Raw genomic sequence first — 16,010 nt, forward strand, 5'->3', positions numbered from 1 at the left:
AAAAATAAAAAATTTTAAAGATGTTTTTATAAAAAAAAATGCAAAGACGATAATGCCTAAGGAAATCTTGAAATAGAACCAAACTAGAAGGCTGTGTCTCTTAAAGGTTTTCCATAAAGCTTCAGCAATCAGAACAGTATGTCACTATGTTAAAGATAAATGAATAATAGATCATGAGATATAGTTGGGCCCCATATAGATGTACATATATATTGGCATTTGACTGTTGATGAAGATATCAAAGCAATGGAATGAAGAAATAAAGCTTGTTTTCAGAAAAGCATGCTAGGACAACCATATAAAACTGGAAAAAATATGTATTTCAACCTCTAAATTATATCATGTAAAAAAAACTAATTCAAGAAGGAGAATGGGCTCAAACATAAACGTGAAGAATACAAACCATGAGTGTGGCATCAGGAACTACAAGAAGGGCTGGGAGAGGAAGATCAACAATGTATGGAGGTGTAATAATATAATCCAGTATTTTGTATGACAACTGAAATAACAAAGAATTTCTATGCATCTATTAGAGTCTGTGAACACTTCTACAATTTTTTATAATACAAATTTCTTAGAAAATACAAAAAACAAAATCTCATGACTATTTAAAAAAAATTTTGTGCAGCTGTCTTGAAAGACCACCTACTGTTCAACTGGAGACAGTGTGAACATTGATGTAAGTATGACTAGTAACAGCATGGTTGAATTCACGCTGGAAAAGAAAACCTAAATCTTAATAGACTGTGGCTCTACTGTAAAAACAGCTAAGAGTAGACAGGAGATCAGATAAACATACAGGAGGAAGAAAATTAGAAAAGTCGGTTTATAATTTCAGTATAGGTGTTCTTTAGGCAAGAAACATTAGTATATGCTACCAAGTATTAAACTTATGAGAGAGAGCTTCAAAGTATTACCTCTTGAGTGGTTCAGTTCTGTTGGGGGACAATACGCCTTTATAGAGGGGAGAACTGACAGTCAGCACCTGGATTGGTACTGGAACAAGCTCACATGATATCATTTATTGCATTGCAATAAACATTATAGCATACTCCCCACTATAAATATTTAACCTGAATGTAGTTATAAGGAAGCAATCAATTATAAGGAAGTAATTAATCAGAGGCCAAAAACAAAAAAAAAGTCAACAAAACAAAACAGTAAAGACAGCAGTGTGAACACTCTTGAAAATGAAAAGAACATAAAGAGCAGACATAAAAAGTGATGAAAGACCTGGCTTAAATAACAATTTTCAAAACAACCAGGGTCTGTGAGATGGCTCAGTGGATAAAAGCACGTGCAGTCCAAGCACGAGAGCCTGAGCTCAGTCACTAGGGTCCTCAGAAAGGCAGAGATAGAAAAAAGGCTTCACAAAGTTGTCTTCTGACTCCACGTGCACACTAGATCATGGTGATCCTACACACACACACACACACACACACACACACACACACACACACACATTTTTATGAGTTTTAAAGAAAATGTCATTTTGTAAAGAACAATAAAAAAAGGCTACAAAAGCAAGTTGCAGAATTGATCAGTGTTTTGAACTTGTTACGTGGAATGTCCTCATTCGTAGAGGATACACATGTTGACGCCCAGAGGCTAAGCATCATCATACATGCAAACTACCTCAGAGTAGTTCCACATCATATAGGCTGAAAGCACCTTTGAGGATGGAGTCACTGTATCTACACTGTTCTACAGACCATACATATAATTGACTACAAAATATTCCTTTAGCAATATTAAAAATATTACTGAACTTTTAGTTAACAAATATGCTGAGGCAAATATTAAGATACAAAGACTGGATAAGAATATGATAGTATTTTCATCATTTATGAGACATGCCTAAACTGAGAACCAAAATACAAATCTGTACTATAAATTTCAGATAGATAATGCATGAAAAATCCAAATGTTTCCAAGAAAACTTCACCCATTCTTCAAATACACTTGCATACCAGAGCTCCAGCAGGCCATCCTTTGAACACTGGATTTCAGTGACTAATAAGCCCAGACCATAGTCTACACTGGAAGGACTCACCTCCTAGAGATCATAGATGCAAGGAAAGGATAAGGGTTTGAACACTGTGGTCTGAAACTGGTCATGATGACATCACTGAGTAAGTTCACCTAGCAATACTAGAAAAAGATAAGGGAGAAGTACCTGGCAGATATTAGGATGAAGATAGGTAGAGGAAAGGCCCTGGGTGTGGTTGGCCACCCAGGAAGAAGTGTGGCCAACACGTCAGAGCAGTTGAAGCATTGGAGATAGCACAAGGGGATGAGAACTGGGGAGGGAAACAAGGCATGGGCATGTGGGACCACAGGTACCACTATGAAGACTTCCACTCCAAATAAGATAGAAGGGGTTCTCCAAAACCCAATTATGTCCAGTGTGTATAGTAAGTATGTACACTGTGAAGGAAGTAGAATCCAGGGTCCTCTTAGAAGACACAATATGGCAGTGACTCAGAAAAAAAAACAAAAAAAAAACAAAAAAAAACCATGGAGTTGGGAGACTAGGCCATGGCAGCAGAGGGGTAAGAACTATTTGGCGGTTGGACATGAAGGATGGACTGAAATGAGAACCAGAAGGGAACATAAAAGAACTGCTGTGTATTGAGATGGAGAAGACAGGGAGGACAACTGGGAACAGAACATCCATTCTGTTTGGATGCATAAAGTAGAGGATATTTATTCAGATCAAATAAAAGTAAGCCATGAGGAGGAAGATCAGGGAAGAGATACTGGCTAGATACATATATTACTGGATAGAGGGAACTAGAAGCTAAAAGATTCTATACATTCTCTCTTTGAACTATAAAGATGAGAAAAAGTAAGAACTAATGAAGTAAACTTATTTGCAGAACAGAAAACAATTTTGGGTTAGGTCCTATGTGAATTTGCTAAGAGTCTCCATGTTAATGAACAATCCCTGGTCATCATGAAAATGTAATAGCAGAGACATTTAAAAAGTTCAAAATGCTGAACCATAGATCCCTGCTGCCAGTAGAACCTATATGTAGTCAAAAGAGAAACCAAAAAAGGGGATGACTCAAGAAAGGAGAAACTTCCAATGCAAACTCAAGACAATACTGGTGTCACTGGGGATGCTGGTGGGCTACGGCTGGAAGACATCAGCCTACTTGCCTTTCTTCTTTCACAGACAAACTGGCAGGATGTCACAAAGTGGCCAAGGTCCTGTTGGGTGGCATCTAAGACTTGTCAGCTCACCTACCCTGCAGGGGTCAACACTCGGTAGTCACTCTAGCACTGCTAAGCCATGTGGGTGGAATGTTACAGCCATACCTCATAGCTGCTTCAGGGCAGTCTGATGGAGGCATTTTCTCAGACAAGGTTCCCTCTTTCCAGGTGACTCCATCATGTGTCAAGTTACAGAAGCAAACCAACGCAAGCCCTAAATGTGACATCTCTATCTCACTCTTCCCCTCAAGGCTGGGGGGGATCATTATGGACAAAAGAGCAGAAACACTTTAAGAAAAAAGGTGGTAACTTCAAGGAAAGTCTTTCCAGACAGAAGAGGGCAGATACAAATATAAATGCACAGTGATTGTGAAAATATGCAATAATCCTACACAAGCTTAAGATAAAATCCCAGTTTAGAGGGGCGACGTGGGCATGTGGTCCCATCCTTATTTGATGATCTTTTAGCATCTGATTGCTTTTTAGGGAAAGAAAATTCATTTTTTTCATGGTGTGACATTTGCTATATCAACCAGACTTCAGGGCAGGCCTCACACTCAGGAGTAGTTGGCCATCACAGAGGGATCGTGTTGAGGGTGAGGGGCAAGAAGCCGGGGAGGGAAGTGGGAGGATCTGAGAAGAGTTGGGGAAGGGGATGAAGATGATCAAAATACGTTGTATGAAATTCTTAAATAATAAAAGCATTACTTTAAAAATTGAACCTCTTGTAGTAGTTATCTTGCATTTCAAAGACCAGAATTGGGACTGGGTTTACCACATAGTCTTCATGTTTCCCAGACCTATCTTTTCTAATACATATAAACAACAGCTTAATTCCAAGAAGCAGCCTAGTAAGTAGCCATCCACTCTACAAGTCACTTTAGAGACAGCTGAGTTCCTATTTACTTAATATTACAGGACTCTCTCTGAAGGTACAGTAAGAACTGCTGAGCATGTCACTCTAACTTACAGCAAATCAATCCATTGCATCTTTGGTGTCTCTAACATAAGAAGTACTCAAGGAAAAATACTTGGGAAATGACAATATCAAATTTCCCTGAAGTCACTTGAGATCACCTTCACCAACTAGAGCATGTCAATAAAGAATATTCCATTTCCATCTCTGACAAGGTATTTACAGGCAGAAGTGGCATGTGATATTTCCTACAATGCAATTTGCACACACAATGGCCACAGCTTCAAAAATAATCTTCTAATCTCTACCACAGATAAATACGTGCAGTTGCAATGGTAGTGAATGTGAGCGAGAGATATCTGGAATACCTAGATAACTAGATTTAAACTGATACCTAGAATTTTTTTAAAAGTATTACTTTCTCTTTTTTCATTAGATTTTTTTTTCATACTTACACAGAAACTAGGTCTTCAAATGACAAGAATCAGGTACAATTTCCAGGATCATCTTTATCAGGCTAATTTGTGCTTCAGAAAATGGAATCACATAAAAGAACAATGCCAGAGATGCAATGCAACTCCAGGCTGAGATTCCAAGAAAGCAGTGAGCTGAAAACACCTCCCTGCTTCCCTCCCTCTTTTTCTCTTCCTTCCTCCCTCCATTCTGTTCCCTCTCTCATTCATTCTGATACAGGGTCTTGTGTAGCTCAGGTTGGCTTTGAGCCTGATATACATCAGATGATAACCTTGAACCTTCTAACTTTACCCCAAGAATCTTAGTGCAGGAATGACAAGCATGCTCCACCACGCTGGGCTGTAGCATGACCTCTAAAACCTTACTAGGTGTCTGTAAAGACTTTAAAGTAGCAACGTTCTCAGAAAGTTTAATCTTGTAATTTTAGAAATAAGCAATTACAAAATCAAAATTTTGTGACTAAACAAAGATCCTGCCATATACACATCATCTATAAACACTCCCAAATATCTAAGAATAGGCACTAACCATCAGTAAGGTCTAACCAACATATACACATCATCTATAAACACTCCCAAATATCTAAGAATAGGCACTAACCATCAGTAAGGTCTAACCAACATATACACATCATCTATAAACACTCCCAAATATCTAAGAATAGGCACTAACCATCAGTAAGGTCTAACCAACATATACACATCATCTATAAACACTCCAAATATCTAATAGGCACTAACCATCAGTAAGGTCTTACTGCCATATACACATCATCTATAAACACTCCCAAATATCTAAGAATAGGCACTAACCATCAGTAAGGTCTTACCGACATATACACATCACCTATAAACACTCCCAAGTATCTAAGAATAGGCACTAATCATCAGTAAGGTCTTATTTACAACTCTAATAGGAAAACATGCTAAGATTGACTCTGCTGCTGGCATCCTCACTAGTGAAAAACAGCCCCTATCAGTTCTCCCCAACCTCTTCTCAATCAGCATTCAACCAACAATCCAGCCTTTCCAATTTCCCAGCACTCCTCCCTTCCTCTGCTCAGAAACAAAGCTTCCCTTTCCTAACACTCCAGCTTACAATTCTGAGTTCCTCGTATAGGCTTGGCATTGCACCTTTGCCATACCTCAGTCCCACCTAAAAGGCCCATTCTGCCGAATACTTAACTATCAACAGCCTATCCACTACTCAAGGAAGCTCATACGTCACCTCCTCAAAACACTCTCCTGATCCCAAGGGCTTCTGAGGGCCTCCCGCAAAGGCTCAGGTGCATCTTGGTTTTCAAGAGCCTTGCAACAGGTGGTGAAAGCAGTAAGAGGCAGGGCCTGGTGGGGATTGGCTCACTGGAGAAATGCATTACTGCAGTCCCTGGGGACTGGTTGGTTCTGGAAAAAGCCACGAGATTGCAAAAGAGAAGTTGTGGGTCGTGAGTCTTCTGACCATGTGATCTCTGCACAGTGCTTTGTCCTATCTAGTCCTCTGCTATGCTGAGACACTCAGGGACCCTTGCCAGAGGCGGAGCTCTGGATTGCCTGACCATGGGTTTCCATCCTCCAAAACAATGAGCTAAATAGCCTCTCTTTTAACACTGGGGTGGACTTTACATAATATAAAATTATAAAAACTGAGTGTGCAAGTCAGAGGCATTGAACATATCCTCAATGTTGTATAATTTTCATCTCCAGTTCCAAAATATTTTCAGCACTGCCAATGGAAATTTCATAGCAATTACACAGCAGCTCCCTCTTCCTCCCCTTTGCCCTGCCCTGACAACACGATCTGTTTTGAGCATTTCGTATGACTGAAGTGCTGTATATTGTGTGGAGTGTCTTTTACTTATCACAATGTGCTCAAGATGCACCCATTCTACAGCATGTATTAGCACAAGGTGGCAGGCTGCTCTCTTGCTTTCTGTTGCACCTCCTGCATGTATGTCTGGGACATACCAGCCACACAGACGGACATACTCACTGCACCGGCTGCATGTATGTCTGGGACATACCAGCCACACAGACGGGCACACTCACTGCACCGGCTGCATGCACAACATTGTGTTAGGTGCTGTGAGGTAAAGTCAGATGGAAAAGACTCTGTCTCTAGTCTCATATAAATTTATACAAGTAGTTTGAAAACAAAGAATAAAACAGATATAATAGAAAGAAGGCTGAGAATCTGCAATTTATGACCAGAAATGCCATCAAGAAAAGGCTAACCTTAGAGGAAACAAGGCTCCTAATGACCTGAAAAGCTGTTGAAAGTATCAGTGAAGTGGAAACTTGAAATGGATGAAGCACGAGCATGTCTAGCAGCAGCGAGTCATCCTCTGTCGAGGGAGCCCAGGGGCGGGAGCAGAAGTGTGTGCACCAGTCAGAGAGAGCTGTGAAAGACAGCCTGGGGCTGAATGATCCTTGCCCATAAGGCTGGCTGAGGAGAGCAGGATCAGCAGGGCAAACACCAAAGGCCACCAAGAGGTCAGTGTTTCTAAAATGCTGGCAGAGAACTTCCCTGTTCAAAGAAAGGTAAACAAGAACTCCAGGTAAGAGACTCTCCACAATATGAAGTACGGCTGTGGTTCATTTCTCCAGGATGGAAGCACTCAATTCCAGAGTCAGTGTGTTCTCAGAGCCCGTGAGATGTTTATTAAACACTGGGGTGAGTGTAAGTCATGAAAGACAAAGTTATGAACAATACCTACCCCAGTTAAAAGCGGGCAGTTTAGTCTGCACCAGCAGCAGACTCAGGGCAGAGCATGTTAGATGACCAGCTTTACTGTCCACATTCCCTTGCCTTAAAAGAACATAAAACAATGCCTTACTCAACCATCCACACTGCCGCCTGTGCCCCCCACTCAGCATGTACCCGACTTCCATCATTTAGTGGATGCACAGCCCCTTAGGTCAGCAAAGCACTACCATGTACCTCCAAAAGGTCCTCAGACTAACCGTGGAGGCTGTGTTTACTGGCTGGCTTACACACTTCCTAAACAGGGAATCCACCGTCAATATGCAGAGATGAATGTTTTCACTAATGAAACAACCCAGGTTTCTAGTTTCTCTTGAAAAATCGACAACTGGCAATATTCTCCATATCACAAGTTTGCCACCCACTCAGGGTGTTTACTTCTGGCATCAGCTGTCTCTTGTTGGCACTTAATTTTTCTTCTGACTTATGGTATCTTTAGGTTAGTGACAGTAGTAAGGCAGGGGGCTGTGCTGGATAACAGTGGAGTGAGAGCACGCCTCATTCTACACCCAGCATTACCGCCTTGGCCAAGTCACTTACCCTTTTTATGTTTTTATAGATGATTTTCAAGATAGGGACAAAAATACCGCAACCTAGCTTAGAGGGAGGTTTGGAGAATGAATTAAAGACAACAGAGGTTCCCTATGGGATAGGGCATTAGGGAGTAGAATGTGCTCCCAGTCCTGGGGCATTTGCCATGTGGTTGTCTGTCTACGGGTTAGAGACTAGAGATGGCCGTGGGCCTCCTACAATGCAAAGGCTAGCCCCATAACAAAGCCTTGCCCCATTGCCCCATGACACAGCTCTTGACACAGAAAATCTTCTGTGCTAATTACTAGCAACAATGCCAAAGCAAGTCCTGGCTTGGTGATTTCACCTGTGCTGGAGAAAGTTCTAACACTTCAAGAGCTGCTGTTACCTTTGATGAATTAACAACAGTGCAGGAACAGAAGGCTCCCACTGGGAGCTGGAGTGGGGCACAGCAACTAAGAGCATATAATGTCCTTGCAGGAGACCTGAATTGGGTGCTGCTGGGCGTGGCTAACAAGCACTTCAACTCCAGCTCCAGGGGAACTGATGATCTCTTTTGGACTCTGCAGGTGCCTGAACTCACAGGTGCATATGCCCACACCCTAACACACACACACAATTAACAATAAAAATTTAAAATAAATTTAAAAAGAAAAATGTTACTGGAATTATCTGATTCTGCATCATCAAATTGACAAACAGGAAATGTTTAATTCAAAGAAATATGAAATATATTCTTCTAAAACAAAAATAAGAGTATACTATAATAAACAATAAACAATATTCAAAGTCTATTGTTCTGGAAGACACAGGATACAGAAGTCTGTAACTGCTTCTACTTAAAAAGGTCTAAGCGAAATCATGCATTTAATAAAGTGAAGATGAACTAGTCAGAAAATATCAGGGGAGGGGGAGAGTATGAGAAACCAAAGAAAACAGAAGAGAGTTTTCAAACTCAAAGGACAAAAGCAGCCCTACCAAGTTCCTGACCAAGAAGGCCCCCCAGACTTCAACAACCAGAGTCAAAGATCTGGGTGAGAACAGAGGCTTGCTCTCCACTCATAGGAAAAGAACTATCTTCCATTATGTCAGTCTGTTCACAAAGACAGGAACTATCAGCGAGTCCCGAGCAAAGAGCTTGCCCAGAGTTCTAAAGTACAACAAAAGCCATTACGTGTTCACCAGGCTCAGGGAAGCAGTCCAGAGTCCCTAGGCCACCTATATTAACCTATATTAACAATATTAATGACTGTTACTATTTTACCATGACTGTTTCAGGAGCAGTGTGCTCTCAACACCTAAAGATTTAAGTTTCTCAAAAGGGACTGGGCTGGAGACTCAAGCTGGAACAGGAAGACAGCTCTGTGGAACCAAAGCCAAGAAACTCTTACCAGCACTTCTCTCAAAGATGGCAATGAAGCCATGCAAATAAAGCTAAAGGGCTCTACACTGCAAAAGTCACTGCATGGACAGTGGCACTGAAGCCATCAGGATCCGTGTTAGGAGCACAGGCTGGATGCCTACAATGTGGGCTCTGATTTTGACAACCTAGATCTCTACGAATATGGGCACCGGATGCAGGAGTATCCTCACAAACACTGAGAATTGTCTAAAATCCAGTTTTGATTATTTTGGGTTAAAGTACAAAAAAGTTATTTTGCATAAATGTAAATATCTTCTGACATTTAAGAAAGATGCCAAATCTATTAATATTATTCTAAAGCCACTAAACTCAATTTCCATTATGATAACAGGTCAAAAGGGTAGCCAGAAGGCAAATTAAACTACTGATTTTAATTTTTATAATATTGTTATTCATCTAATGTAGTTCATCAAGTAAGAGGACCTCACAGCTCTTTTTATTTATTTTGTTTGTTTTTATTTATTTTTTATTTATTTCACAGCTCTTTTTAAAATGTAGGACCACACTACACTATTTCTCAATCATGTAACAAATTGGTTTCTCAAGTTTACAAACAGGTTTCTACTTTTTAAAAGTAGCGTGATAAGAATTACATCACTGAGCTAACCCAAGTACTTCCTCAGTCATGGGAAGACCTCTACTTGGAACCATAAATAATGAACCAGCAAACTATACGCCACATTACCTCATATCTAAGAATAAGATCAGGCTGGGGAACTACTAGCAACTTTTTGTTTGTTTGTTTCGAGATAGGGTTTCTCTGTGGTTTTCGAGCTTGTCCTGGAACTAGCTTTAGTTCTTGTAGACCAGACTGGCCTGGAACTCACAGAGATCTGCCTGCCTCTGCCTCCTGAGTGCTGGGATTAAAGGCGTGTGCCACCACCACCCCGGCTATTAGCAACTTTTATCTCTTTCAATTATCTCTGAAATTAAAACTTGAATTTAAAAAATTCTGATATACTGTGGATTAAATCCAGGGCTGTTCAAGTATTCTTTCCCTGAGCTACAATCCTGCCTTGTTATTTTAATCAGGAAACATGAGTCTTGCTAAATTGTCCAGCTGGCCTACAGCTTGGGATTTCTCCTTCCCAGAGCTTTGCATATAATCAGTGTTACAATCATATACCACTGTCACTCACAAGTCATATGTACCACTGTCTGGGAGTCACTCACAAGCCCTATGTACCACTGTCTGGGGTCACTCACAAGCCGTATGTACCACTGTCTGGGGTCACTCACAAGCCCTATGTACCACTGTCTGGGGTCACTCACAAGCCATAAGTACCACTGTACTAGGAGTCACTCACAAGCGATAATCTAACAAAATGGAAAAGCTCATGTCAAGTGCTAACATATACTTCCTCAGAAAAGGGAAGAAAATTAAAAAGATTATTTCAGTGCAAGGAAAAGCACTGTCCTAGCCTTTAAACTGCCTTCTATGAGTTTAGGTACAATGCTTTCTAGATACTAACTTTGATATAGGCAGACACTCTTTGCTAAGGGATTTTCAAGAAGGAAAAAGAACAGAATAAAATACTGGCATGAAAATCTGGAGGTGAGCATTTGGTACGCTTGGCCACTGTACACATTACGTGTGGGCAAGACTGCGTACCTCGGTCCCAGAGCCCCTTCTCCACGGAAAGGGTCCATTATGTGAGCTCTACAGTGACACATCAGCAACCCGCAGAGCCTGTTACAGACTTGGTGGAGAGCAGAGAGCATGTGGAGTGGACTGGAGTAAAGCTAATGACCTCATCAGTCTAGCTGAGGTGACTTACTGAATGTTCCCATCACTGATGGATGAAACGTTTCGTATTTGCAATAAGTCTGAAGGAACAGAATGCATGCAACGTGCCCAGAAAACAGCAGGAACTAAACAAAGACAGAGCAAACCTTAGTCATTAATACAAGTTCTAATGGGAAAGGCTAACCTACTTACTGTTACACTTTTGTAGTGTATGTTTGGAGCTGGACTGCCTGCCAACGCTTTCTAAATGGAAAGCAGATAAAGACTGTGTGGGAAGCCAGGCGGTGGTAGCGCACACCTTTAATCCCATCACTCGGGAGGCAGAGGCAGGCGGATCTCTGAGTTCGAGGCCAGCTTGATCTATAAGAGCTAGTTCCAGGACAGGTTCCAAAGCTACAGAGAAACCCTGTCTCGAAAAACTACACACACACACACACACACACACACACGACTGTATTGGAAATGATTGACAACTAGGAGATTAGGAGGAAGGAGATAAAAGCTGAAGATATGCAGGGTGTTTGAGTCCTGCACACAGCAACAACGGAAAGGAAAAGTAACTGTGGGATACAGGACTAGGGAAAAGAGGGCCATTCTTCATTAAGAGGACCTCCAAAGAGAAAAATACAAAATGAATTCTCCATAATCAAAATAAACAGGAAGCTGCTAAGAGTCTGAGCACCTCGAAAGTCTGCCCTTCCACTGAGGCCTCATATTCCTGTTCCTTTTACAGCACCACCTCCAACCAAGGTCCACTTGCCCACCGTTTCCTCTCAGAGCCACACGACTCCCCTGTCACTAAGCCAACTCTTCCTTCCCAGCCTCTGCCTTGTAACTGGCAACTTCCTGATATCCCCATGACTCACTCCAAACATTCAGGTTTCATCTAGACCATCACCTCTTCAGGGACATTCTCCTGGATCACACCGCAGCCACACCAATGTGTCCTACTGCTCCATAGTCTAGCATTCGCTCCTATCTAAAACCCGGATTCTATTCGCACATATATTCTATCTTCATGAAAATCTAAGGAATCTGAGTGTCAGAGCCTTATCTAGTGTCCAATCCTCAATTTCCAACACCTAAAACAGCATATGGCACTGACAGACATTCATCATATAAATTATCTAGTTATTAAATCCAAATGATAATCGCTAGCCTAAGAAGATAAGTCTTTGGAGCAGTTTTCACTTCCTTTCTTTGGTGCAATTTGATGATGTAACTTTTAAAGGTCCATGTTTGAAACAGGAAGATTTCAAAGAAAAATGTATTCTTCCTAACAATACAAATTATACATATGTATGGATTTCAGGGAGTGGAAATAAAGGGAAGCACAGTACACACTGTCCCTTCATGGGTATGTTTATCCAGCATTTTACTGATCCATAAATACAGCCATTACACAACAAAAATTGTTCTTTTTCATCAAATCCTGCTCTAGAAAAGGATGACGGTCAGATGAAGCAAAGATGAGAATTCCGTTTAGGACCCTTAAACAAAAACAACAGACGGGACATGATGGAGAAACTCTAGTGCACTGAGAAGTCCGACAGACCTGTCTCTGTCCAGTCTTACTAACCTTACCCAATCTAGTATTGGGTCAAGTGATGGATCCGGTGATTCCATCTATGAAAAGAGCCAAATGCCTTTACAACTGCCGTATTAAGAGAACACTAAGAAAAGTTCCACGATGTCCACTCATGTTCCAACCAAAAGAGGAAAAGAAAGAACTATACCGAGATTTAAAAAAGAAAAGAAAAAGCAGAATGAGGATGAATGAGCAAAGCGGGGAGCTAAAACATTCGTGACTCATGCTTTAATTTTCGTTTCGTTTTGTTATCTCAGGGCTTTTTGGGATGCAGGCGCAAGGCTGGTGACAGTAACCTGCCAGCCTGTTGAAGCCTGTCATCCCGGTCTTAATAGGGGTGCACGGCATGGGGCCGAGGCTGGACCGCCCGCCTCCTGGTGAGTGTGAGAGTGGGCCCGGCCAGGATCCTCCCGCATTCCGCCGCATTTGCACCCACAGGTCGCACGGTCCTGGCCAGGCGTGGGGAGTCCTGCGAGCCCCGAACCTCTACGACCTGCCCAGCAGGGCTCGGGAAAACAGCCTACCTCCTCTGCGGCGCGAGGCGCCCGCCGGCCTGCAGACCCGGCTCCGCGGTCCAGGCCCGCCGGGCTGGGGCGGGGCTGCAGGGCGGGATCCGCCGGTGACGTCAACACGCTGACCACGCACAGACGCTGCCGCTCGCCGGAATGGAGGGGAGGTGCAGCAGAAGGCGGACTGGTTTGAAGAATTGTCAGTCTTGTGACGACCAGGAAGCTCAGGAAGGAGGCAGGGGCGGGTGTGGAACTGGCCGAGCTTCTAGAGACCTTTAGGCTATCCATATCACAGCTGAGAGGTTGTAGCAGATTTTATCTCCCCGTTGGATTCTAGAGACAGCTTCATTTAGTCGCTTTATAAGGATTAGACTGCACCCGGTGAAAAGTAATCCTGAGGGTGGATTTCACGCCCTGCCAGCTTGGTTCGATCTGTCCACCAAGTACCTGACTTAGGACGCCACAAATAAGTTTCAAATCGCCCAGACTTACATAGGAAGCCTTTTTTTCTGCTCTCCCACTCCGTAATGCCTTTTCTTCCTGATCATTGTTATACACGAAATTGGGCACAAAGTGATGATTATATTTTGCCCATTAGATGTCACAGCTGCATCCTTCAAAAATGTAAAGGTGTAAAGGAAGATAAAATGCCCCATCAGTTCTGAAGATGCTCAGTTTATTAAAAAATAATACTGATAATTAAAATGCTCTTATAAAGCTATTTTAATTGGTTTTATAATATTTAAAGTACAGAACTGAATTTATATACATGCAAAACTTTTGAACATTACAAGTTCGGTGAAACCTGTGTTTATGAACTAACTAAAAGCTCTATCTTTATGTGATGGGTCCTAGCTCCTGGGCATTGACTTGTAAAAATAAAACACTCACGTCCTGATCTTCATTTATCCTTAAGTGTGCCTCATTGTTTTTTAAATGCTCTACAATAGTCCTCAGAACCAATATGTATAATTTGCCACTTCTGTGCCCTCAGACATAAAATATATTTCTTTTATTGCTAGTAGGAGAAATGCTACCTTAAACATGTGTGGATGCGTTTTCCCAGTTCTGTCCAAGTGCTGGTTTGGGTGGAGACACCAACAAGAGAACACACTGGATCTCAGGATGCGTGCATCTTCAGTCCTAGCAGTAGGCGCCTCTGATGAGGTCCCCTGTGCTGCTACAGCCTCCTCCGTTTCCACCCATGGAAGTGAAATAGTCCTTTGTAGCGTCCCTTTGAAGAGACACAACAGGCATATTTTGATTTTTTTTAACCTAAGTTGAAAGACATGAAAAAAAGGACAAGGTGTGTGTATATAAATAAACTAACTGCAGGGATTTTGTGCGAAATCATTTGGGTGACAAGGTGAAGCAGCTTGTGTAATTGCTATAATGCAGAAGCCTTCTTCCTAGTAATTTAACAGTACACACTGTTCTGAGAGTATTACCACTGTGATTAGTTTTCCAGATCTTGGACTTTCCAGACATAGTACATACTCCAAGTGTCTCTTTTATCTTGATATCCGTATTGATTATCAACTTCCCAGGATCAAAAATCATCTAGGAGCCAGACTTCTAGGCATATCTGGGAAAGTTTCTAGGTTGCATTAATTGAAATGGGAAACCCAGCCTGAATGTGCAGAGCAACATTCATGTTCTGATGTCCCCAAATAAAATGGAGCCAAGTAGTCACATTCACCTTGGTGTATTTCCAGACTGTGGGTGCCTCTGACCACAGGCCTCACACCCTTGCTACCAGGCCTTCTTTGCCATGTTGGATTGTGCTCTAAATGTGAGCCACAATAGATATTTCCTTCCTTGTTTGTTTTGTCTTATACTTTATCTAAGCAATAAGGAAATAAGTAATATTTGTAATATTGATATATGTTAAAAGAATATTGTAGTACTTTAACATTCTCAGTTTTGTTTATAATTTCAAATTTTGTTCATTCTACTGTTTCTCAATATTGGGTTATTTAAAGTTTGAAGTGATTACTAATGATGCTGATATGGATATTCTTGTACCAGATCATTGGTGCCTATAGCTCAACATTTCATCTTGGTATGTTGTGAAGTGTGATATCACTGTGCCTCAGAATACACAGATGTGCTTAAGAGTAATGGATATCTCCCAGTAAATTTTTTGCTTCATCAATTTCCATGTTCATAAACAAGGAAAAAAAATCTGATTGCTCAACATTTGCCAAAGATAGTATTTTCAGTTGTATTTGTTTGTACTTCTTTTCATCTTTTACACATATGTACACATATATTTATGGACATCGCAATGTGAATTTAACTTGAATTTCTTTTTTTTTTCCTGGAACTAGCTCTTGTAGACCAGGCTGGCCTCAGACTCAGAGATCCACCTGCCTCTGTCTCCCAGAAAGCTGGGGATTAAAGGCATGCACCACCACTGCCAGGTTTAACTTGCATTTCCTAGATAAAAATGAACTTACACAACTGTCCATCTTGAGAAGGAGAGTGGGTTAGGAATGTGGGCTCTTTTATTGGACTTAACTGCAGTAAGACAACCTGTGGGAAATCCTGCTCCTGGCTGGAAGTTTTCTCTCCAGAGTGCAGTCTTTCCCCTTTTCTCTAGAAGTCAAACAGACCTGGGATCTTGACACTCTAGTGCCAATACCTGATTTTTTTTATTTTAAAAAGACATTGAATTCTGCAAATCAATTCATGTGAGAGCTCTCTAGAATTTTGATTGCATACGAAAGGGGCATTCACAAAAGGACTACAGGCAGGATTACTGCATTTGGGCAAAGGTAACAGATTCTTTATGTTGTATTACAAAGCAAGCAGTTTGCTCTGCCATGTACTGTTACCAAAAAGTG

The 16,010-nt window shown here is 41.5% G+C and overlaps 1 protein-coding gene across 1 annotated transcript in view; it reads right to left on the reverse strand.

Annotated features, from left to right (window-relative positions):
* Stard3nl (STARD3 N-terminal like) overlaps window positions 1–13,271 on the reverse strand; it is a 33,967-nt gene extending 20,696 nt beyond the window's left edge. Inside the window, exon 1 of the mRNA XM_057788212.1 lies at window positions 13,180–13,271. The gene's annotated coding sequence lies outside the window, so the exon portion shown is untranslated. The remainder of the gene's footprint in view (window positions 1–13,179) is intronic.
* Between the last annotated feature and the right edge of the window lie 2,739 nt (window positions 13,272–16,010).

The sequence above is a fragment of the Chionomys nivalis genome, chromosome 13, assembly GCF_950005125.1.
Source record: "Chionomys nivalis chromosome 13, mChiNiv1.1, whole genome shotgun sequence".
NCBI classification, from domain to species: domain Eukaryota; kingdom Metazoa; phylum Chordata; class Mammalia; order Rodentia; family Cricetidae; genus Chionomys; species Chionomys nivalis.